General features: G+C 50.4%; 33 non-coding genes across 33 annotated transcripts; 16 read left to right on the top strand and 17 right to left on the bottom strand.

The window, feature by feature from the left end:
• Positions 1-21: 21 nt before the first annotated feature.
• Positions 22-108, bottom strand: trnay-gua (transfer RNA tyrosine (anticodon GUA)). The gene is given in 2 exon segments: positions 22-57; positions 72-108. It is a non-coding gene; the product is annotated as a tRNA-Tyr (tRNA).
• A 338-nt stretch (positions 109-446) lies between these two features.
• trnae-cuc (transfer RNA glutamic acid (anticodon CUC)) lies at positions 447-518 on the top strand. Its single transcript has one exon. It is a non-coding gene; the product is annotated as a tRNA-Glu (tRNA).
• A 61-nt stretch (positions 519-579) lies between these two features.
• On the bottom strand, positions 580-666 carry trnay-gua (transfer RNA tyrosine (anticodon GUA)). The gene is given in 2 exon segments: positions 580-615; positions 630-666. It is a non-coding gene; the product is annotated as a tRNA-Tyr (tRNA).
• Positions 667-1,004: 338 nt separating this feature from the next.
• On the top strand, positions 1,005-1,076 carry trnae-cuc (transfer RNA glutamic acid (anticodon CUC)). The gene has a single exon. It is a non-coding gene; the product is annotated as a tRNA-Glu (tRNA).
• Positions 1,077-1,137: 61 nt separating this feature from the next.
• On the bottom strand, positions 1,138-1,224 carry trnay-gua (transfer RNA tyrosine (anticodon GUA)). The gene is given in 2 exon segments: positions 1,138-1,173; positions 1,188-1,224. It is a non-coding gene; the product is annotated as a tRNA-Tyr (tRNA).
• A 338-nt stretch (positions 1,225-1,562) lies between these two features.
• On the top strand, positions 1,563-1,634 carry trnae-cuc (transfer RNA glutamic acid (anticodon CUC)). Its single transcript has one exon. It is a non-coding gene; the product is annotated as a tRNA-Glu (tRNA).
• Positions 1,635-1,695: 61 nt separating this feature from the next.
• Positions 1,696-1,782, bottom strand: trnay-gua (transfer RNA tyrosine (anticodon GUA)). Its single transcript is given in 2 exon segments — positions 1,696-1,731; positions 1,746-1,782. It is a non-coding gene; the product is annotated as a tRNA-Tyr (tRNA).
• A 338-nt stretch (positions 1,783-2,120) lies between these two features.
• Positions 2,121-2,192, top strand: trnae-cuc (transfer RNA glutamic acid (anticodon CUC)). The gene has a single exon. It is a non-coding gene; the product is annotated as a tRNA-Glu (tRNA).
• Positions 2,193-2,253: 61 nt separating this feature from the next.
• trnay-gua (transfer RNA tyrosine (anticodon GUA)) lies at positions 2,254-2,340 on the bottom strand. The gene is given in 2 exon segments: positions 2,254-2,289; positions 2,304-2,340. It is a non-coding gene; the product is annotated as a tRNA-Tyr (tRNA).
• A 338-nt stretch (positions 2,341-2,678) lies between these two features.
• trnae-cuc (transfer RNA glutamic acid (anticodon CUC)) lies at positions 2,679-2,750 on the top strand. The gene has a single exon. It is a non-coding gene; the product is annotated as a tRNA-Glu (tRNA).
• A 61-nt stretch (positions 2,751-2,811) lies between these two features.
• trnay-gua (transfer RNA tyrosine (anticodon GUA)) lies at positions 2,812-2,898 on the bottom strand. Its single transcript is given in 2 exon segments — positions 2,812-2,847; positions 2,862-2,898. It is a non-coding gene; the product is annotated as a tRNA-Tyr (tRNA).
• A 338-nt stretch (positions 2,899-3,236) lies between these two features.
• trnae-cuc (transfer RNA glutamic acid (anticodon CUC)) lies at positions 3,237-3,308 on the top strand. The gene has a single exon. It is a non-coding gene; the product is annotated as a tRNA-Glu (tRNA).
• A 61-nt stretch (positions 3,309-3,369) lies between these two features.
• Positions 3,370-3,456, bottom strand: trnay-gua (transfer RNA tyrosine (anticodon GUA)). Its single transcript is given in 2 exon segments — positions 3,370-3,405; positions 3,420-3,456. It is a non-coding gene; the product is annotated as a tRNA-Tyr (tRNA).
• A 338-nt stretch (positions 3,457-3,794) lies between these two features.
• Positions 3,795-3,866, top strand: trnae-cuc (transfer RNA glutamic acid (anticodon CUC)). The gene has a single exon. It is a non-coding gene; the product is annotated as a tRNA-Glu (tRNA).
• A 61-nt stretch (positions 3,867-3,927) lies between these two features.
• trnay-gua (transfer RNA tyrosine (anticodon GUA)) lies at positions 3,928-4,014 on the bottom strand. Its single transcript is given in 2 exon segments — positions 3,928-3,963; positions 3,978-4,014. It is a non-coding gene; the product is annotated as a tRNA-Tyr (tRNA).
• Positions 4,015-4,352: 338 nt separating this feature from the next.
• Positions 4,353-4,424, top strand: trnae-cuc (transfer RNA glutamic acid (anticodon CUC)). Its single transcript has one exon. It is a non-coding gene; the product is annotated as a tRNA-Glu (tRNA).
• A 61-nt stretch (positions 4,425-4,485) lies between these two features.
• On the bottom strand, positions 4,486-4,572 carry trnay-gua (transfer RNA tyrosine (anticodon GUA)). Its single transcript is given in 2 exon segments — positions 4,486-4,521; positions 4,536-4,572. It is a non-coding gene; the product is annotated as a tRNA-Tyr (tRNA).
• Positions 4,573-4,910: 338 nt separating this feature from the next.
• On the top strand, positions 4,911-4,982 carry trnae-cuc (transfer RNA glutamic acid (anticodon CUC)). Its single transcript has one exon. It is a non-coding gene; the product is annotated as a tRNA-Glu (tRNA).
• Positions 4,983-5,043: 61 nt separating this feature from the next.
• trnay-gua (transfer RNA tyrosine (anticodon GUA)) lies at positions 5,044-5,130 on the bottom strand. Its single transcript is given in 2 exon segments — positions 5,044-5,079; positions 5,094-5,130. It is a non-coding gene; the product is annotated as a tRNA-Tyr (tRNA).
• Positions 5,131-5,468: 338 nt separating this feature from the next.
• trnae-cuc (transfer RNA glutamic acid (anticodon CUC)) lies at positions 5,469-5,540 on the top strand. The gene has a single exon. It is a non-coding gene; the product is annotated as a tRNA-Glu (tRNA).
• An 8,936-nt stretch (positions 5,541-14,476) lies between these two features.
• Positions 14,477-14,548, top strand: trnae-cuc (transfer RNA glutamic acid (anticodon CUC)). Its single transcript has one exon. It is a non-coding gene; the product is annotated as a tRNA-Glu (tRNA).
• Positions 14,549-14,609: 61 nt separating this feature from the next.
• Positions 14,610-14,696, bottom strand: trnay-gua (transfer RNA tyrosine (anticodon GUA)). Its single transcript is given in 2 exon segments — positions 14,610-14,645; positions 14,660-14,696. It is a non-coding gene; the product is annotated as a tRNA-Tyr (tRNA).
• Positions 14,697-15,034: 338 nt separating this feature from the next.
• On the top strand, positions 15,035-15,106 carry trnae-cuc (transfer RNA glutamic acid (anticodon CUC)). Its single transcript has one exon. It is a non-coding gene; the product is annotated as a tRNA-Glu (tRNA).
• A 61-nt stretch (positions 15,107-15,167) lies between these two features.
• On the bottom strand, positions 15,168-15,254 carry trnay-gua (transfer RNA tyrosine (anticodon GUA)). The gene is given in 2 exon segments: positions 15,168-15,203; positions 15,218-15,254. It is a non-coding gene; the product is annotated as a tRNA-Tyr (tRNA).
• A 338-nt stretch (positions 15,255-15,592) lies between these two features.
• Positions 15,593-15,664, top strand: trnae-cuc (transfer RNA glutamic acid (anticodon CUC)). Its single transcript has one exon. It is a non-coding gene; the product is annotated as a tRNA-Glu (tRNA).
• Positions 15,665-15,725: 61 nt separating this feature from the next.
• trnay-gua (transfer RNA tyrosine (anticodon GUA)) lies at positions 15,726-15,812 on the bottom strand. The gene is given in 2 exon segments: positions 15,726-15,761; positions 15,776-15,812. It is a non-coding gene; the product is annotated as a tRNA-Tyr (tRNA).
• A 471-nt stretch (positions 15,813-16,283) lies between these two features.
• Positions 16,284-16,370, bottom strand: trnay-gua (transfer RNA tyrosine (anticodon GUA)). The gene is given in 2 exon segments: positions 16,284-16,319; positions 16,334-16,370. It is a non-coding gene; the product is annotated as a tRNA-Tyr (tRNA).
• A 338-nt stretch (positions 16,371-16,708) lies between these two features.
• On the top strand, positions 16,709-16,780 carry trnae-cuc (transfer RNA glutamic acid (anticodon CUC)). Its single transcript has one exon. It is a non-coding gene; the product is annotated as a tRNA-Glu (tRNA).
• Positions 16,781-16,841: 61 nt separating this feature from the next.
• Positions 16,842-16,928, bottom strand: trnay-gua (transfer RNA tyrosine (anticodon GUA)). Its single transcript is given in 2 exon segments — positions 16,842-16,877; positions 16,892-16,928. It is a non-coding gene; the product is annotated as a tRNA-Tyr (tRNA).
• Positions 16,929-17,266: 338 nt separating this feature from the next.
• On the top strand, positions 17,267-17,338 carry trnae-cuc (transfer RNA glutamic acid (anticodon CUC)). The gene has a single exon. It is a non-coding gene; the product is annotated as a tRNA-Glu (tRNA).
• Positions 17,339-17,399: 61 nt separating this feature from the next.
• trnay-gua (transfer RNA tyrosine (anticodon GUA)) lies at positions 17,400-17,486 on the bottom strand. Its single transcript is given in 2 exon segments — positions 17,400-17,435; positions 17,450-17,486. It is a non-coding gene; the product is annotated as a tRNA-Tyr (tRNA).
• A 338-nt stretch (positions 17,487-17,824) lies between these two features.
• On the top strand, positions 17,825-17,896 carry trnae-cuc (transfer RNA glutamic acid (anticodon CUC)). Its single transcript has one exon. It is a non-coding gene; the product is annotated as a tRNA-Glu (tRNA).
• A 61-nt stretch (positions 17,897-17,957) lies between these two features.
• On the bottom strand, positions 17,958-18,044 carry trnay-gua (transfer RNA tyrosine (anticodon GUA)). The gene is given in 2 exon segments: positions 17,958-17,993; positions 18,008-18,044. It is a non-coding gene; the product is annotated as a tRNA-Tyr (tRNA).
• Between the last annotated feature and the right edge of the window lie 299 nt (positions 18,045-18,343).

Below are 18,343 nucleotides of genomic sequence, written 5' to 3'. Positions count from 1 at the left end.
ACACCACCAAAAAGCATGGCTTCCTTCGAGCCGGAGTCGAACCAGCGACCTAAGGATGGCCGGTTGTTCACCTACAGTCCTCCGCTCTACCAACTGAGCTATCGAAGGCCCTGGCGCTGTCATGGGACGCGAAAGCTGGTGGACACGAGAGAGCCGCATGGAAAAGGCCCCTGAAAAGAAATGTGCTCGTTTTGGCGATGAGACGTCTTCAAATAACTCAAACTCTCATCAAAATCAGTCAAATGAATACGACGAGAAAGCACTAGGTAGGTGTCTTTGTTCTGAAAACAATGGCAACTAGATTATTTCATCTTGATTCAAAAGAGCAACGGCCCTTGGTGAGATTTGATTAGATAAACAGTTTCTGCTGTGAAGCCGTCTCCCGCAGCCTGCCCCGCACAGAGCAAGAGCTCAGGTGCACTCGTGTACAGCTCAAGCCCCATGTCTCCCTGGTGGTCTAGTGGTTAGGATTCGGCGCTCTCACCGCCGCGGCCCGGGTTCGATTCCCGGTCAGGGAAAGCTGATTTTTGCCCGGCGTCGGCCTGGACACGGACAAAGACACCACCAAAAAGCATGGCTTCCTTCGAGCCGGAGTCGAACCAGCGACCTAAGGATGGCCGGTTGTTCACCTACAGTCCTCCGCTCTACCAACTGAGCTATCGAAGGCCCTGGCGCTGTCATGGGACGCGAAAGCTGGTGGACACGAGAGAGCCGCATGGAAAAGGCCCCTGAAAAGAAATGTGCTCGTTTTGGCGATGAGACGTCTTCAAATAACTCAAACTCTCATCAAAATCAGTCAAATGAATACGACGAGAAAGCACTAGGTAGGTGTCTTTGTTCTGAAAACAATGGCAACTAGATTATTTCATCTTGATTCAAAAGAGCAACGGCCCTTGGTGAGATTTGATTAGATAAACAGTTTCTGCTATGAAGCCGTCTCCCGCAGCCTGCCCCGCACAGAGCAAGAGCTCAGGTGCACTCGTGTACAGCTCAAGCCCCATGTCTCCCTGGTGGTCTAGTGGTTAGGATTCGGCGCTCTCACCGCCGCGGCCCGGGTTCGATTCCCGGTCAGGGAAAGCTGATTTTTGCCCGGCGTCGGCCTGGACACGGACAAAGACACCACCAAAAAGCATGGCTTCCTTCGAGCCGGAGTCGAACCAGCGACCTAAGGATGGCCGGTTGTTCACCTACAGTCCTCCGCTCTACCAACTGAGCTATCGAAGGCCCTGGCGCTGTCATGGGACGCGAAAGCTGGTGGACACGAGAGAGCCGCATGGAAAAGGCCCCTGAAAAGAAATGTGCTCGTTTTGGCGATGAGACGTCTTCAAATAACTCAAACTCTCATCAAAATCAGTCAAATGAATACGACGAGAAAGCACTAGGTAGGTGTCTTTGTTCTGAAAACAATGGCAACTAGATTATTTCATCTTGATTCAAAAGAGCAACGGCCCTTGGTGAGATTTGATTAGATAAACAGTTTCTGCTGTGAAGCCGTCTCCCGCAGCCTGCCCCGCACAGAGCAAGAGCTCAGGTGCACTCGTGTACAGCTCAAGCCCCATGTCTCCCTGGTGGTCTAGTGGTTAGGATTCGGCGCTCTCACCGCCGCGGCCCGGGTTCGATTCCCGGTCAGGGAAAGCTGATTTTTGCCCGGCGTCGGCCTGGACACGGACAAAGACACCACCAAAAAGCATGGCTTCCTTCGAGCCGGAGTCGAACCAGCGACCTAAGGATGGCCGGTTGTTCACCTACAGTCCTCCGCTCTACCAACTGAGCTATCGAAGGCCCTGGCGCTGTCATGGGACGCGAAAGCTGGTGGACACGAGAGAGCCGCATGGAAAAGGCCCCTGAAAAGAAATGTGCTCGTTTTGGCGATGAGACGTCTTCAAATAACTCAAACTCTCATCAAAATCAGTCAAATGAATACGACGAGAAAGCACTAGGTAGGTGTCTTTGTTCTGAAAACAATGGCAACTAGATCATTTCATCTTGATTCAAAAGAGCAACGGCCCTTGGTGAGATTTGATTAGATAAACAGTTTCTGCTGTGAAGCCGTCTCCCGCAGCCTGCCCCGCACAGAGCAAGAGCTCAGGTGCACTCGTGTACAGCTCAAGCCCCATGTCTCCCTGGTGGTCTAGTGGTTAGGATTCGGCGCTCTCACCGCCGCGGCCCGGGTTCGATTCCCGGTCAGGGAAAGCTGATTTTTGCCCGGCGTCGGCCTGGACACGGACAAAGACACCACCAAAAAGCATGGCTTCCTTCGAGCCGGAGTCGAACCAGCGACCTAAGGATGGCCGGTTGTTCACCTACAGTCCTCCGCTCTACCAACTGAGCTATCGAAGGCCCTGGCGCTGTCATGGGACGCGAAAGCTGGTGGACACGAGAGAGCCGCATGGAAAAGGCCCCTGAAAAGAAATGTGCTCGTTTTGGCGATGAGACGTCTTCAAATAACTCAAACTCTCATCAAAATCAGTCAAATGAATACGACGAGAAAGCACTAGGTAGGTGTCTTTGTTCTGAAAACAATGGCAACTAGATTATTTCATCTTGATTCAAAAGAGCAACGGCCCTTGGTGAGATTTGATTAGATAAACAGTTTCTGCTGTGAAGCCGTCTCCCGCAGCCTGCCCCGCACAGAGCAAGAGCTCAGGTGCACTCGTGTACAGCTCAAGCCCCATGTCTCCCTGGTGGTCTAGTGGTTAGGATTCGGCGCTCTCACCGCCGCGGCCCGGGTTCGATTCCCGGTCAGGGAAAGCTGATTTTTGCCCGGCGTCGGCCTGGACACGGACAAAGACACCACCAAAAAGCATGGCTTCCTTCGAGCCGGAGTCGAACCAGCGACCTAAGGATGGCCGGTTGTTCACCTACAGTCCTCCGCTCTACCAACTGAGCTATCGAAGGCCCTGGCGCTGTCATGGGACGCGAAAGCTGGTGGACACGAGAGAGCCGCATGGAAAAGGCCCCTGAAAAGAAATGTGCTCGTTTTGGCGATGAGACGTCTTCAAATAACTCAAACTCTCATCAAAATCAGTCAAATGAATACGACGAGAAAGCACTAGGTAGGTGTCTTTGTTCTGAAAACAATGGCAACTAGATTATTTCATCTTGATTCAAAAGAGCAACGGCCCTTGGTGAGATTTGATTAGATAAACAGTTTCTGCTGTGAAGCCGTCTCCCGCAGCCTGCCCCGCACAGAGCAAGAGCTCAGGTTCACCCGTGTACAGCTCAAGCCCCATGTCTCCCTGGTGGTCTAGTGGTTAGGATTCGGCGCTCTCACCGCCGCGGCCCGGGTTCGATTCCCGGTCAGGGAAAGCTGATTTTTGCCCGGCGTCGGCCTGGACACGGACAAAGACACCACCAAAAAGCATGGCTTCCTTCGAGCCGGAGTCGAACCAGCGACCTAAGGATGGCCGGTTGTTCACCTACAGTCCTCCGCTCTACCAACTGAGCTATCGAAGGCCCTGGCGCTGTCATGGGACGCGAAAGCTGGTGGACACGAGAGAGCCGCATGGAAAAGGCCCCTGAAAAGAAATGTGCTCGTTTTGGCGATGAGACGTCTTCAAATAACTCAAACTCTCATCAAAATCAGTCAAATGAATACGACGAGAAAGCACTAGGTAGGTGTCTTTGTTCTGAAAACAATGGCAACTAGATTATTTCATCTTGATTCAAAAGAGCAACGGCCCTTGGTGAGATTTGATTAGATAAACAGTTTCTGCTGTGAAGCCGTCTCCCGCAGCCTGCCCCGCACAGAGCAAGAGCTCAGGTTCACCCGTGTACAGCTCAAGCCCCATGTCTCCCTGGTGGTCTAGTGGTTAGGATTCGGCGCTCTCACCGCCGCGGCCCGGGTTCGATTCCCGGTCAGGGAAAGCTGATTTTTGCCCGGCGTCGGCCTGGACACGGACAAAGACACCACCAAAAAGCATGGCTTCCTTCGAGCCGGAGTCGAACCAGCGACCTAAGGATGGCCGGTTGTTCACCTACAGTCCTCCGCTCTACCAACTGAGCTATCGAAGGCCCTGGCCCTGTCATGGGACGCGAAAGCTGGTGGACACGAGAGAGCCGCATGGAAAAGGCCCCTGAAAAGAAATGTGCTCGTTTTGGCGATGAGACGTCTTCAAATAACTCAAACTCTCATCAAAATCAGTCAAATGAATACGACGAGAAAGCACTAGGTAGGTGTCTTTGTTCTGAAAACAATGGCAACTAGATTATTTCATCTTGATTCAAAAGAGCAACGGCCCTTGGTGAGATTTGATTAGATAAACAGTTTCTGCTGTGAAGCCGTCTCCCGCAGCCTGCCCCGCACAGAGCAAGAGCTCAGGTGCACTCGTGTACAGCTCAAGCCCCATGTCTCCCTGGTGGTCTAGTGGTTAGGATTCGGCGCTCTCACCGCCGCGGCCCGGGTTCGATTCCCGGTCAGGGAAAGCTGATTTTTGCCCGGCGTCGGCCTGGACACGGACAAAGACACCACCAAAAAGCATGGCTTCCTTCGAGCCGGAGTCGAACCAGCGACCTAAGGATGGCCGGTTGTTCACCTACAGTCCTCCGCTCTACCAACTGAGCTATCGAAGGCCCTGGCGCTGTCATGGGACGCGAAAGCTGGTGGACACGAGAGAGCCGCATGGAAAAGGCCCCTGAAAAGAAATGTGCTCGTTTTGGCGATGAGACGTCTTCAAATAACTCAAACTCTCATCAAAATCAGTCAAATGAATACGACGAGAAAGCACTAGGTAGGTGTCTTTGTTCTGAAAACAATGGCAACTAGATTATTTCATCTTGATTCAAAAGAGCAACGGCCCTTGGTGAGATTTGATTAGATAAACAGTTTCTGCTGTGAAGCCGTCTCCCGCAGCCTGCCCCGCACAGAGCAAGAGCTCAGGTGCACTCGTGTACAGCTCAAGCCCCATGTCTCCCTGGTGGTCTAGTGGTTAGGATTCGGCGCTCTCACCGCCGCGGCCCGGGTTCGATTCCCGGTCAGGGAAAGCTGATTTTTGCCCGGCGTCGGCCTGGACACGGACAAAGACACCACCAAAAAGCATGGCTTCCTTCGAGCCGGAGTCGAACCAGCGACCTAAGGATGGCCGGTTGTTCACCTACAGTCCTCCGCTCTACCAACTGAGCTATCGAAGGCCCTGGCGCTGTCATGGGACGCGAAAGCTGGTGGACACGAGAGAGCCGCATGGAAAAGGCCCCTGAAAAGAAATGTGCTCGTTTTGGCGATGAGACGTCTTCAAATAACTCAAACTCTCATCAAAATCAGTCAAATGAATACGACGAGAAAGCACTAGGTAGGTGTCTTTGTTCTGAAAACAATGGCAACTAGATTATTTCATCTTGATTCAAAAGAGCAACGGCCCTTGGTGAGATTTGATTAGATAAACAGTTTCTGCTGTGAAGCCGTCTCCCGCAGCCTGCCCCGCACAGAGCAAGAGCTCAGGTGCACTCGTGTACAGCTCAAGCCCCATGTCTCCCTGGTGGTCTAGTGGTTAGGATTCGGCGCTCTCACCGCCGCGGCCCGGGTTCGATTCCCGGTCAGGGAAAGCTGATTTTTGCCCGGCGTCGGCCTGGACACGGACAAAGACACCACCAAAAAGCATGGCTTCCTTCGAGCCGGAGTCGAACCAGCGACCTAAGGATGGCCGGTTGTTCACCTACAGTCCTCCGCTCTACCAACTCCGCCAAAGCTGGGGAACATTTGTCCGTATAAGAAGGGGAAGAAGGGGAAGAAAGGGGAAGAAAGGGGGAAGAAAAGGGAAGAAACTCCAGTGAATCGCAGGTTCGAATCCAGCTCAAAGCAGAAAAAATAAAACAGATTTCTTTTTCAAATGTGCTTGTTTTACAACCGATTCCTTATCTTTTCATAAAGTTTTGATATTTTTGAAGTAAATTATTAAAAACTCTGTCCAAAATTAAAATATATGTACATTTAAAGGCATTTACTTATGCAATTGTGTCCTATATGTTAATTTTGGGGTATTATTCATACCATATTGTACCATATTGTAATTGTAATGTCTCATTTGTCAATTTAAAGGCATTTACTTATGCAATTGTGTCCTTTATGTTAATATGGGGATATGATTCACACCGTACTGTAATTGTAATGTATCATTCAAACTACAAGCAGCTTCTTGACATCATAAGTGCTTCTAGAACATACTGTAAATGAATACAACACAGCGTAATCAATTCCACAAGGAAATATATTTATTCACACAACATCATGACCAACATTTCACATTTTCTAGGCAAAAAGGCAATTAGGTCAGGTCATTTGGTCAGTGATTACTTTCTGATCGACTGACTGACTGACTGAAAAGGTACCAGAATAATAAATTTAGATTATTAAACATATTATAAAGATATTAAATATGAGACCAACAATAACCACAGATAAATAGGACTATACTGTACAGTCAAGTGGATCCCATAGCTTCTGATTGACTGACTGAAAAGGTACCAAAATAATAAAAGATTTTAGATTTATAAAGATATAAAGATTTATACTGTACAGTCAAGTTGGTCCCATCGCTTTTTGCGCATCATCAATCTAGGCAAAACTATTACCACTGGATGGTAATAAAACAAAACATTTATTAATATTAACGTAATAAGTTACTTCAATATCCTCATACGTTGTAGCCACTCCTCTTTTGTAACTGGCTCAGTGTTTGGGCAATATATTTTGCCTTTATACTGACTGTGGCCAGTTTCCACAGTGCGAAACTGGCCACATTTACGACATGCATTTGAGGTCACAGTCCGTGTATACTGGCGTTTTGTGTCAGCAGGTGGAAGGGTGGGTGTTTGCTGAGTGCATGCAGGTGGGTGGGCCAATGGGGCAGCAGAGGGCAGCGAAAAAATGGGTGTCCCACAAACTGGCTGGGCTGGCTTGGGCTGTAGACAAGGCAACTGATGGACAAAGGTGGCAGAGGTAGTTGAGGCAGAGGTAGCTGAGGGCAGAATCTTTTTAAATTTAGTCTTTGCCTGACCTGCTGTGTTGAGTGGCAATTGGTAAGTGTGCAGCTGGTGGCCGTAAGTTGGAGCCACGACAGACTGCTCTTTTGCAGGTGCGAGAGCCTGCCCTGCAACAGGTCTTGCCACAGGTAGCTGCAGTCCTTGTACGAGAACTGACAACTCCTGACCCTTTAATCGCTGATTGTGCCACGTTATCAGGGTCCGCTTGTTGACTTCAACCAGCTGCAGAGTTGTGTCCTTCATGATTTGACTACTGCCAAGAATCAGTTGCCTGATTCGCCTGTAGTCTCTCAGGATCAGATCCCATCTTGAAAGTGAAACGGTGCCCTGTTTTTTAGGAGATCGGTAGAGGTCACACAGCCGTATAAATATCAACTCTACAAGCCGGCAACAGTCGGGCCATTGTGATGGAGACCCTGTGGAGCCGAGCACACACCTTTTCGTGCTGTCTACGCCTGGTGTGAAGACACCCTTCTTTTTAGGTGACCTATAACGGCCAGTGACTAGTCGGTCTTGATGCCGTGCTGCATATACCACCCTGTCCTTGTCGAAGCTTTCCAGGTTGTCCCACAGACCATGGATGGTGGCCACTTGCTGGCTGTTGAGTGTTAAACCTGTCTGACTGCGCAGTTCCACCAAGTACTCTGCCAACGCGTCCACCTTGTCCATACCAGGAACAGACTGGGCACTGGCTGCAGAGGAGGGCACGGAGGATGCAGCTGGCGGCAGCAGGTGAGTGGAGAGGAGTGCAGACTGAGACGCACTGGCTGCAGAGGAGGGCACGGAGGATGCAGCTGGCGGCAGCAGGTGAGTGGAGAGGAGTGCAGACTGATACGACTGGGCACTGGCTGCAGAGGAGGGCACGGAGGATGCAGCTGGCGACAGCAGGTGAGTGGAGAGGAGTGCAGACTGATACGACTGGGCACTGGCTGCAGAGGAGGGCACGGAGGATGCAGCTGGCGACAGCAGGTGAGTGGAGAGGAGTGCAGACTGAGACGACTGGGCACTGGCTGCAGAGGAGGGCACGGAGGATGCAGCTGGCGACAGCAGGTGAGTGGAGAGGAGTGCAGACTGAGACGACTGGGCACTGGCTGCAGAGGAGGGCACGGAGGATGCAGCTGGCGACAGCAGGTGAGTGGAGAGGAGTGCAGACTGAGACGCACTGGCTGCAGAGGAGGGCACGGAGGATGCAGCTGACGGCAGCAGGTGAGTGGAGAGGAGTGCAGACTGAGACGCACTGGCTGCAGAGGAGGGCACGGAGGATGCAGCTGGCGGCAGCAGGTGAGTGGAGAGGAGTGCAGACTGATACGACTGGGCACTGGCTGCAGAGGAGGGCACGGAGGATGCAGCTGGCGACAGCAGGTGAGTGGAGAGGAGTGCAGACTGAGACGCACTGGCTGCAGAGGAGGGCACGGAGGATGCAGCTGGCGGCAGCAGGTGAGTGGAGAGGAGTGCAGACTGATACGACTGGGCACTGGCTGCAGAGGAGGGCACGGAGGATGCAGCTGGCGACAGCAGGTGAGTGGAGAGGAGTGCAGACTGAGACGACTGGGCACTGGCTGCAGAGGAGGGCACGGAGGATGCAGCTGGCGACAGCAGGTGAGTGGAGAGGAGTGCAGACTGAGACGACTGGGCACTGGCTGCAGAGGAGGGCACGGAGGATGCAGCTGGCGACAGCAGGTGAGTGGAGAGGAGTGCAGACTGATACGACTGGGCACTGGCTGCAGAGGAGGGCACGGAGGATGCAGCTGGCGACAGCAGGTGAGTGGAGAGGAGTGCAGACTGAGACGACTGGGCACTGGCTGCAGAGGAGGGCACGGAGGATGCAGCTGGCGACAGCAGGTGAGTGGAGAGGAGTGCAGACTGAGACGACTGGGCACTGGCTGCAGAGGAGGGCACGGAGGATGCAGCTGGCGACAGCAGGTGAGTGGAGAGGAGTGCAGACTGAGACGCACTGGCTGCAGAGGAGGGCACGGAGGATGCAGCTGACGGCAGCAGGTGAGTGGAGAGGAGTGCAGACTGAGACGCACTGGCTGCAGAGGAGGGCACGGAGGATGCAGCTGACAACAGCTGGTGAGCGGGCAGGTGAGTGGACAGGAGTGCCCCAGAAGAAGGTATGGCACTGGCCGTTGTTGAAGGCTCCACTAGATTTTGTACAATGCCTTCCTCTCCAAGCGTATCGACGAATCCCTCATCCTGCTCCCCTTGATCCTCCTCTGTGATCTCCTCCAACAACTGTGTGGTCCTGTCCGATTCTGGAGCCATGTCCTCCAGGACCTCGTTGTTTTGCCTGTATAAGTAATTCACTCCAATCAACTCCCCTGAAGAGATATTGAAATAGGAGACAAATTGAAGGATGATAAAAATATGTAAAATCTGTGTTCTTTGAAATAAAAAACAACTGTCAACAATGCAACGTAATCAACTTTTCATTAATATCATGACATTTAATTGACACTTTAAAGAACCATCTACTTTACCTGTGTAGGTTCCTGGTGGAGTGAATCCAGGCACCAGTTTTGTGCCGAACAACTTCCCGTAGTTGTCATTGACTGCATGCACCAGCTCCCCAGAGTAGGCACGCAGGAATGGACTACGGTCCCTCACTGCAGCTTTAGCCCGGTCTTTGTTCCAGCGAAACAGACCTTCCAGCAGATAGAGCTGGAAGTTGAGGCTGTTTGCGCTGTTGCCTGAGAAAACAAAGAAAACAAACAAAAAACAATACATTTTATTTATAAATGTCCAATAACAATAAAATAAAGACCTAAACAAATTATAACCATACAGTATTCTGCAAAGACAAACCTGGAATAAATCTGTGCAGGTGACAATGAAATGATTCCAAAGATGTGGAACCTCGGGCACACCTGTAGGTCTTTAGAACCATGCCACCCTTGTGGAGCTCTCCAGTTTCGGTGTAAAGCTGGATATTTGGAGGGTCTTGAATGCACGAGACATGCCTCTTCTGGATCTGCCAAATGCCTGGCATCCGCACAGGATCAAGCAGTGGCACTCCAAGAGCATCAGTCCCCTTGCCACTCAAGAGCTCTCCAAGCAGTCCACCAATGAGGTTGACCGTCGTCTCTGTCCCCCGTGTTCTCCTCCGGCAATGTAAGGCCAGCTCCGTCTTTGTGATGTGATGGTCCACCTCTTGATCTGGCATTGTAGGCCATCCTTGGCTGATCAACTCCGCCCTCTTTGCTCTTCTTAGCAGGCAAAGGTCTCCTGCATCCCACTCAAATATGCACGAGGACAGCCTTGACATGAAGATGGGGTACAGTTGGTGTGCATCAGTGGTACACCCACCTGCCAGACGTCGAATGTAATGCCAGATGTCAAGGCGAACCATCACATCTGGCCAGCCACTGAACCGCTGTTTCAGCTTGGTATCTCCTGCTTCCTTACAGCAGTGGCAGTCCACGTACAAGACGGCAGGAGGAGCAACACCTGCCCGCCGATATCTCTCCACCAGTCCTGCAGCCATTTGGTCCAGCCCAGCGCCTTCATCCGCGGTCAGAACACTGATAAGTATTTGACCTATCTCATTTCCAACGGATGTCAGCCACTGTGCTGTGCCCTTGGCAGGCCCACTCAGTTTCTTTGTGATCTGAAAGAGATCGTACAGTACATAAATAATTAACATTGTAAAATTCTACATAACATTTTCTTGGTTCAACAATACATGACAAATAACAGCAACAAAAACAACTCTGACCTTCTTAGTGGAGTCCATTTTAAGAATGGAGCCATAGGTGGATGTCAGGGAAGCTTTGATGTCTTCCAGCCTGGCAAGAATATCTTGGCTGTAAACAGTGAGGAGCCATTTGTAGGTTGGTACTGGCACAAGTGGTGGAGGATTTTGCCAGGTCACTGGTTGCAGGCCAAGGTTGTTCAGGAACGCAGCACCCTCTGAAGTAAAGCGGTTCATGCGCTCCAGATACTCCTCACTATGACTCTCCTCCAGCTGATTCACTACCCTAACAGGTCCATTCCCTTGGCCCCTCTCACGCAGCAAGCGGATGACCCTGATGTCACAGGCATGCCTTAGAAAAAACAATTGAAAAAAAACATATTTTCTAATATTTATATTTTCTAATACACCAAATCCCAACGAAAGCCTGCAAAAGTATTTCCTCAGACATAAGTGGATAGAATGGCAAAGACTATTACTTGCGTGTCAGGATGATTCTGAACTCAGAACGATGGGCCCGGTCCAATTGCTGCAGCACAGCATGACCCCAGGACAAGTAGCTGGTTCGACACTTACTACAAATCAAGGTTTCAGTAACCATATTGTAGTAGCTGTCGATATCCAGCACCTGACGAACTCTCCTGTGCAGACCGCCGCCACACAGCTGATGCCCAGTGCAGTTAGGGTTAGTACACTGCAGCCGTACTCTCCAGATCCTGTAGGGCATCCAAACCAGCAGCCTTTGGGCAAAGAATCGGTCAGGTGTTGGAGCCTGATGGTACAGGGTAGCTGGTCGAGGTGGATGGTACCACAGGTCCAGGTGGTCTCTCAGCTCCAGTTTCCCCTTTGCACCCACCCTAAAAAGTGCATCTGCTACCCACTTGCGGTCCTGTTGGGGCATGGTCTGTGGCCATAGTAATGGCAGGTCCGCTGGTTCTGGCTAAATTGAGAAAACAAGTTTAAGAAACAGAGAAAGCATTGATTGATAATGCCATGTGTACATTTTTCATGGCATCTTACTGTGGTCCGTGTTGCTGGTGGAAGGAAGAATGAGGTCGGCTCGATGATGGGCCGATGGGCAGTTTGAGGAGCAGCGGGTGGGCATGAGACTGTGGGACTTGTGTTGTGGGACTGTGTCTGTGGAACCTGTGGAGTCTATAAATGAAATAATATTACTGTGTAGAATTTGAATGAAATAGAGTTGTGTACTACATGTCTATTTAATTTACATATATTTATTTTTCAATTAAATAAAGCTAGTTTATTACCTGACGGATTTTCCTCTGCACAGACAAATTTGGTATGGCAACATGTGATCCCCCAAATCTCTGCTTTTCAAACTGTTAACAAAGGGTTGGTCATCGTCAACCTCATGTAGAATGTCTGGTTGTAAAACCTGCACCACTTAACCAGAAATATATGTATGTATGTATGTATGTATGTAACAATATGCTGCTAACCATGGATAATGTCAGCCTCGGCCTTTTGGCAGGACTGGACAGCTCACTGTTCCTTGGGGTGGAGGGTGTGGGAATGGGGGTATCTGCCGGGCTCGTGGAGGAAGATGGTGGTGTGGGTGTAGCAGGGGTAGAGGGTGTGGGTGTGGGCTTGCCCTGGCCAGGGGGGGCATCCACTTTTGGAGGATGACTCTGTTATATGTGTATTGAGACATACCAGACAGACAAACAAAAAGAATAGTTAACACTAGTATTTTCTCCATCCTGTCTAATGCTTTTTTAGAACTGTTGGATAATTGATGGTGCCACCGCACCTTATGAAATCCACACGAGCATGCGTGTGTGCTCCAAAGCGTGGCCTGTCCCTTGGAAAGCCGAGGGCACTTTTCTATCTGTAAGCATAACAACAATATTATGCATGCCTATGACTATTTGTACACACAAATAACATGGAATACCATAAACAATTTTATTTTATATACAATGAAGCTGTATCATTTACCTTCTGGTACATGACATGCCATCTTTTTTGTCGGGGAGCAGGTCTATTTCCCCCACCAGATGGCCACACTCCTGAGGTGGCAAATAGCTCCAGGCGATCAAGCCAGTCCCTGTCACTCATGGCTTTGTGTGACTTGAGTGGCTTTCCTGATGCCATGTTGGTCTGCTGAATGACATGATGCAGAGTACCATAGCCTGTGTCACTCTTATTGTTATAAACAACAGGAACAATCAACACAATTCTCCTGTTTATTCAACAGTGATCATCATCTCTGCCCTCCTACCCTCTGTTACCTAGGGTATAGTATCCCCAGGGAGAGATGAGAGAAATTTTAAAAACTGAAGGCTGCACTACAATTAATTGAGGGGAATCTAACCCAATAAATACGTTGGAGAAACTCTCACTATATCTTAATGAACCCTCTCGGTTTGCGGTTGATGTAGGAGCACTTGTCAATAACCTCTGACCCTGGACTAGCCACTCTGAACGGACACTTCCCATTAGCTACAAGTGTTTGTGTTTACAGAAACCATACATCTAGCCATTCTGACCGGCCACTTCCTATTAGCTACAAGTGTTTATAGAATGCATCACATCTCAGATATTGCACGTTTATCCTAAAATATTCAAATGTATGTGATTTCAAGTGACGCTGTCATAACTAATAGCGCTAAAAATGTTTTCACCGCCAGCAGTGGTGGCTAGCGTCTATGCTAACTGGCTTCTTTGACAAAATAAGAGATATATCTGAATAATACCACCTATTAACTACAAGTGTGTATAGAAAGCATCACATCTCATACATATTATCTTAAACTAATCGAATTTGTGTGATTTCAAGTGACATATCGGTAAAAATATTTTTTCACCGCCAATTTTTCACCGCCAACAGTGGTGGCTAGCTAGCGTTTATGCTAGCGTTTATGCTAACTTAGCTCCTACCTCTAACAGTGGTGGCTAGCTAGCGTTTATGCTAGCGTTTATGCTAACTTACCTCTTTGACAAAATAAGAGGTCTACCTCAATATTTACTGTCCGTTAGCTATTGAAACATTCGAACTATCTGCATTTGATAAAAAAAAGATGTACAACACCTGATGTATCAATTCTCCTGACGTTAGCCAACTTTCCGCAACTGGTGTTGACATTGACACATGAACTTTTGACCCTGAGAGGACTGAGGCAACATGGGATTGTCAACGGTGGATGACGTAGAGCAGAGCGACGAAGGCCGCGAGGGAAAGATTGAAAATGCTCATGTTTGATTGGATTGCAAAACATTGTTCTCGCAATTTAATTGGCTGGCGGGTAGCGAAAAGATGGATTACGCACATCGATTGATTGGATGGCAGTAGAGTGACGAGGGAAAGATTGACGAAGGACATCGATTGGATGCCAAAACCTTGAACTTGACATTTGATTGGGCTTGAAAGATGGAGCGAAAGATTGAGCTAGACACGCCGTTGGACGCCAGATACAGATCTTCCGCCTGCGGGTACCGCCATCGAAGGCCCTGGCGCTGTCATGGGACGCGAAAGCTGGTGGACACGAGAGAGCCGCATGGAAAAGGCCCCTGAAAAGAAATGTGCTCGTTTTGGCGATGAGACGTCTTCAAATAACTCAAACTCTCATCAAAATCAGTCAAATGAATACGACGAGAAAGCACTAGGTAGGTGTCTTTGTTCTGAAAACAATGGCAACTAGATCATTTCATCTTGATTCAAAAGAGCAACGGCCCTTGGTGAGATTTGATTAGATAAACAGTTTCTGCTGTGAAGCCGTCTCCCGCAGCCTGCCCCGCACAGAGCAAGAGCTCAGGTGCACTCGTGTACAGCTCAAGCCCCATGTCTCCCTGGTGGTCTAGTGGTTAGGATTCGGCGCTCTCACCGCCGCGGCCCGGGTTCGATTCCCGGTCAGGGAAAGCTGATTTTTGCCCGGCGTCGGCCTGGACACGGACAAAGACACCACCAAAAAGCATGGCTTCCTTCGAGCCGGAGTCGAACCAGCGACCTAAGGATGGCCGGTTGTTCACCTACAGTCCTCCGCTCTACCAACTGAGCTATCGAAGGCCCTGGCGCTGTCATGGGACGCGAAAGCTGGTGGACACGAGAGAGCCGCATGGAAAAGGCCCCTGAAAAGAAATGTGCTCGTTTTGGCGATGAGACGTCTTCAAATAACTCAAACTCTCATCAAAATCAGTCAAATGAATACGACGAGAAAGCACTAGGTAGGTGTCTTTGTTCTGAAAACAATGGCAACTAGATTATTTCATCTTGATTCAAAAGAGCAACGGCCCTTGGTGAGATTTGATTAGATAAACAGTTTCTGCTGTGAAGCCGTCTCCCGCAGCCTGCCCCGCACAGAGCAAGAGCTCAGGTGCACTCGTGTACAGCTCAAGCCCCATGTCTCCCTGGTGGTCTAGTGGTTAGGATTCGGCGCTCTCACCGCCGCGGCCCGGGTTCGATTCCCGGTCAGGGAAAGCTGATTTTTGCCCGGCGTCGGCCTGGACACGGACAAAGACACCACCAAAAAGCATGGCTTCCTTCGAGCCGGAGTCGAACCAGCGACCTAAGGATGGCCGGTTGTTCACCTACAGTCCTCCGCTCTACCAACTGAGCTATCGAAGGCCCTGGCGCTGTCATGGGACGCGAAAGCTGGTGGACACGAGAGAGCCGCATGGAAAAGGCCCCTGAAAAGAAATGTGCTCGTTTTGGCGATGAGACGTCTTCAAATAACTCAAACTCTCATCAAAATCAGTCAAATGAATACGACGAGAAAGCACTAGGTAGGTGTCTTTGTTCTGAAAACAATGGCAACTAGATTATTTCATCTTGATTCAAAAGAGCAACGGCCCTTGGTGAGATTTGATTAGATAAACAGTTTCTGCTGTGAAGCCGTCTCCCGCAGCCTGCCCCGCACAGAGCAAGAGCTCAGGTTCACCCGTGTACAGCTCAAGCCCCATGTCTCCCTGGTGGTCTAGTGGTTAGGATTCGGCGCTCTCACCGCCGCGGCCCGGGTTCGATTCCCGGTCAGGGAAAGCTGATTTTTGCCCGGCGTCGGCCTGGACACGGACAAAGACACCACCAAAAAGCATGGCTTCCTTCGAGCCGGAGTCGAACCAGCGACCTAAGGATGGCCGGTTGTTCACCTACAGTCCTCCGCTCTACCAACTGAGCTATCGAAGGCCCTGGCGCTGTCATGGGACGCGAAAGCTGGTGGACACGAGAGAGCCGCATGGAAAAGGCCCCTGAAAAGAAATGTGCTCGTTTTGGCGATGAGACGTCTTCAAATAACTCAAACTCTCATCAAAATCAGTCAAATGAATACGACGAGAAAGCACTAGGTAGGTGTCTTTGTTCTGAAAACAATGGCAACTAGATTATTTCATCTTGATTCAAAAGAGCAACGGCCCTTGGTGAGATTTGATTAGATAAACAGTTTCTGCTGTGAAGCCGTCTCCCGCAGCCTGCCCCGCACAGAGCAAGAGCTCAGGTGCACTCGTGTACAGCTCAAGCCCCATGTCTCCCTGGTGGTCTAGTGGTTAGGATTCGGCGCTCTCACCGCCGCGGCCCGGGTTCGATTCCCAGTCAGGGAAAGCTGATTTTTGCCCGGCGTCGGCCTGGACACGGACAAAGACACCACCAAAAAGCATGGCTTCCTTCGAGCCGGAGTCGAACCAGCGACCTAAGGATGGCCGGTTGTTCACCTACAGTCCTCCGCTCTACCAACTGAGCTATCGAAGGCCCTGGCGCTGTCATGGGACGCGAAAGCTGGTGGACACGAGAGAGCCGCATGGAAAAGGCCCCTGAAAAGAAATGTGCTCGTTTTGGCGATGAGACGTCTTCAAATAACTCAAACTCTCATCAAAATCAGTCAAATGAATACGACGAGAAAGCACTAGGTAGGTGTCTTTGTCCTGAAAACAATGGCAACTAGATTATTTCATCTTGATTCAAAAGAGCAACGGCCCTTGGTGAGATTTGATTAGATAAACAGTTTCTGCTGTGAAGCCGTCTCCCGCAGCCTGCCCCGCACAGAGCAAGAGCTCAGATGCACTCGTGTACAGCTCAAGCCCCATGTCTCCCTGGTGGTCTAGTGGTTAGGATTCGGCGCTCTCACCGCCGCGGCCCGGGTTCGATTCCCGGTCAGGGAAAGCTGATTTTTGCCCGGCGTCGGCCTGGACACGGACAAAGACACCACCAAAAAGCATGGCTTCCTTCGAGCCGGAGTCGAACCAGCGACCTAAGGATGGCCGGTTGTTCACCTACAGTCCTCCGCTCTACCAACTGAGCTATCGAAGGCCCTGGCCCTGTCATGGGACGCGAAAGCTGGTGGACACGAGAGAGCCGCATGGAAAAGGCCCCTGAAAAGAAATGTGCTCGTTTTGGCGATGAGACGTCTTCAAATAACTCAAACTCTCATCAAAATCAGTCAAATGAATACGACGAGAAAGCACTAGGTAGGTGTCTTTGTTCTGAAAACAATGGCAACTAGATTATTTCATCTTGATTCAAAAGAGCAACGGCCCTTGGTGAGATTTGATTAGATAAACAGTTTCTGCTGTGAAGCCGTCTCCCGCAGCCTGCCCCGCACAGAGCAAGAGCTCAGGTGCACTCGTGTACAGCTCAAGCCCCATGTCTCCCTGGTGGTCTAGTGGTTAGGATTCGGCGCTCTCACCGCCGCGGCCCGGGTTCGATTCCCGGTCAGGGAAAGCTGATTTTTGCCCGGCGTCGGCCTGGACACGGACAAAGACACCACCAAAAAGCATGGCTTCCTTCGAGCCGGAGTCGAACCAGCGACCTAAGGATGGCCGGTTGTTCACCTACAGTCCTCCGCTCTACCAACTGAGCTATCGAAGGCCCTGGCGCTGTCATGGGACGCGAAAGCTGGTGGACACGAGAGAGCCGCATGGAAAAGGCCCCTGAAAAGAAATGTGCTCGTTTTGGCGATGAGACGTCTTCAAATAACTCAAACTCTCATCAAAATCAGTCAAATGAATACGACGAGAAAGCACTAGGTAGGTGTCTTTGTCCTGAAAACAATGGCAACTAGATTATTTCATCTTGATTCAAAAGAGCAACGGCCCTTGGTGAGATTTGATTAGATAAACAGTTTCTGCTGTGAAGCCGTCTCCCGCAGCCTGCCCCGCACAGAGCAAGAGCTCAGGTGCACTCGTGTACAGCTCAAGCCCCATGTCTCCCTGGTGGTCTAGTGGTTAGGATTCGGCGCTCTCACCGCCGCGGCCCGGGTTCGATTCCCGGTCAGGGAAAGCTGATTTTTGCCCGGCGTCGGCCTGGACACGGACAAAGACACCACCAAAAAGCATGGCTTCCTTCGAGCCGGAGTCGAACCAGCGACCTAAGGATGGCCGGTTGTTCACCTACAGTCCTCCGCTCTACCAACTGAGCTATCGAAGGCCCTGGCGCTGTCATGGGACGCGAAAGCTGGTGGACACGAGAGAGCCGCATGGAAAAGGCCCCTGAAAAGAAATGTGCTCGTTTTGGCGATGAGACGTCTTCAAATAACTCAAACTCTCATCAAAATCAGTCAAATGAATACGACGAGAAAGCACTAGGTAGGTGTCTTTGTCCTGAAAACAATGGCAACTAGATTATTTCATCTTGATTCAAAAGAGCAACGGCCCTTGGTGAGATTTGATTAGATAAACAGTTTCTGCTGTGAAGCCGTCTCCCGCAGCCTGCCCCGCACAGAGCAA

Source organism: Sardina pilchardus, chromosome 6 (genome assembly GCF_963854185.1).
Source record: "Sardina pilchardus chromosome 6, fSarPil1.1, whole genome shotgun sequence".
Classification (NCBI taxonomy): domain Eukaryota; kingdom Metazoa; phylum Chordata; class Actinopteri; order Clupeiformes; family Clupeidae; genus Sardina; species Sardina pilchardus.
Note: the sequence above shows the minus strand (reverse complement) of the source record. Positions and strands in the feature narration are given on the sequence as shown.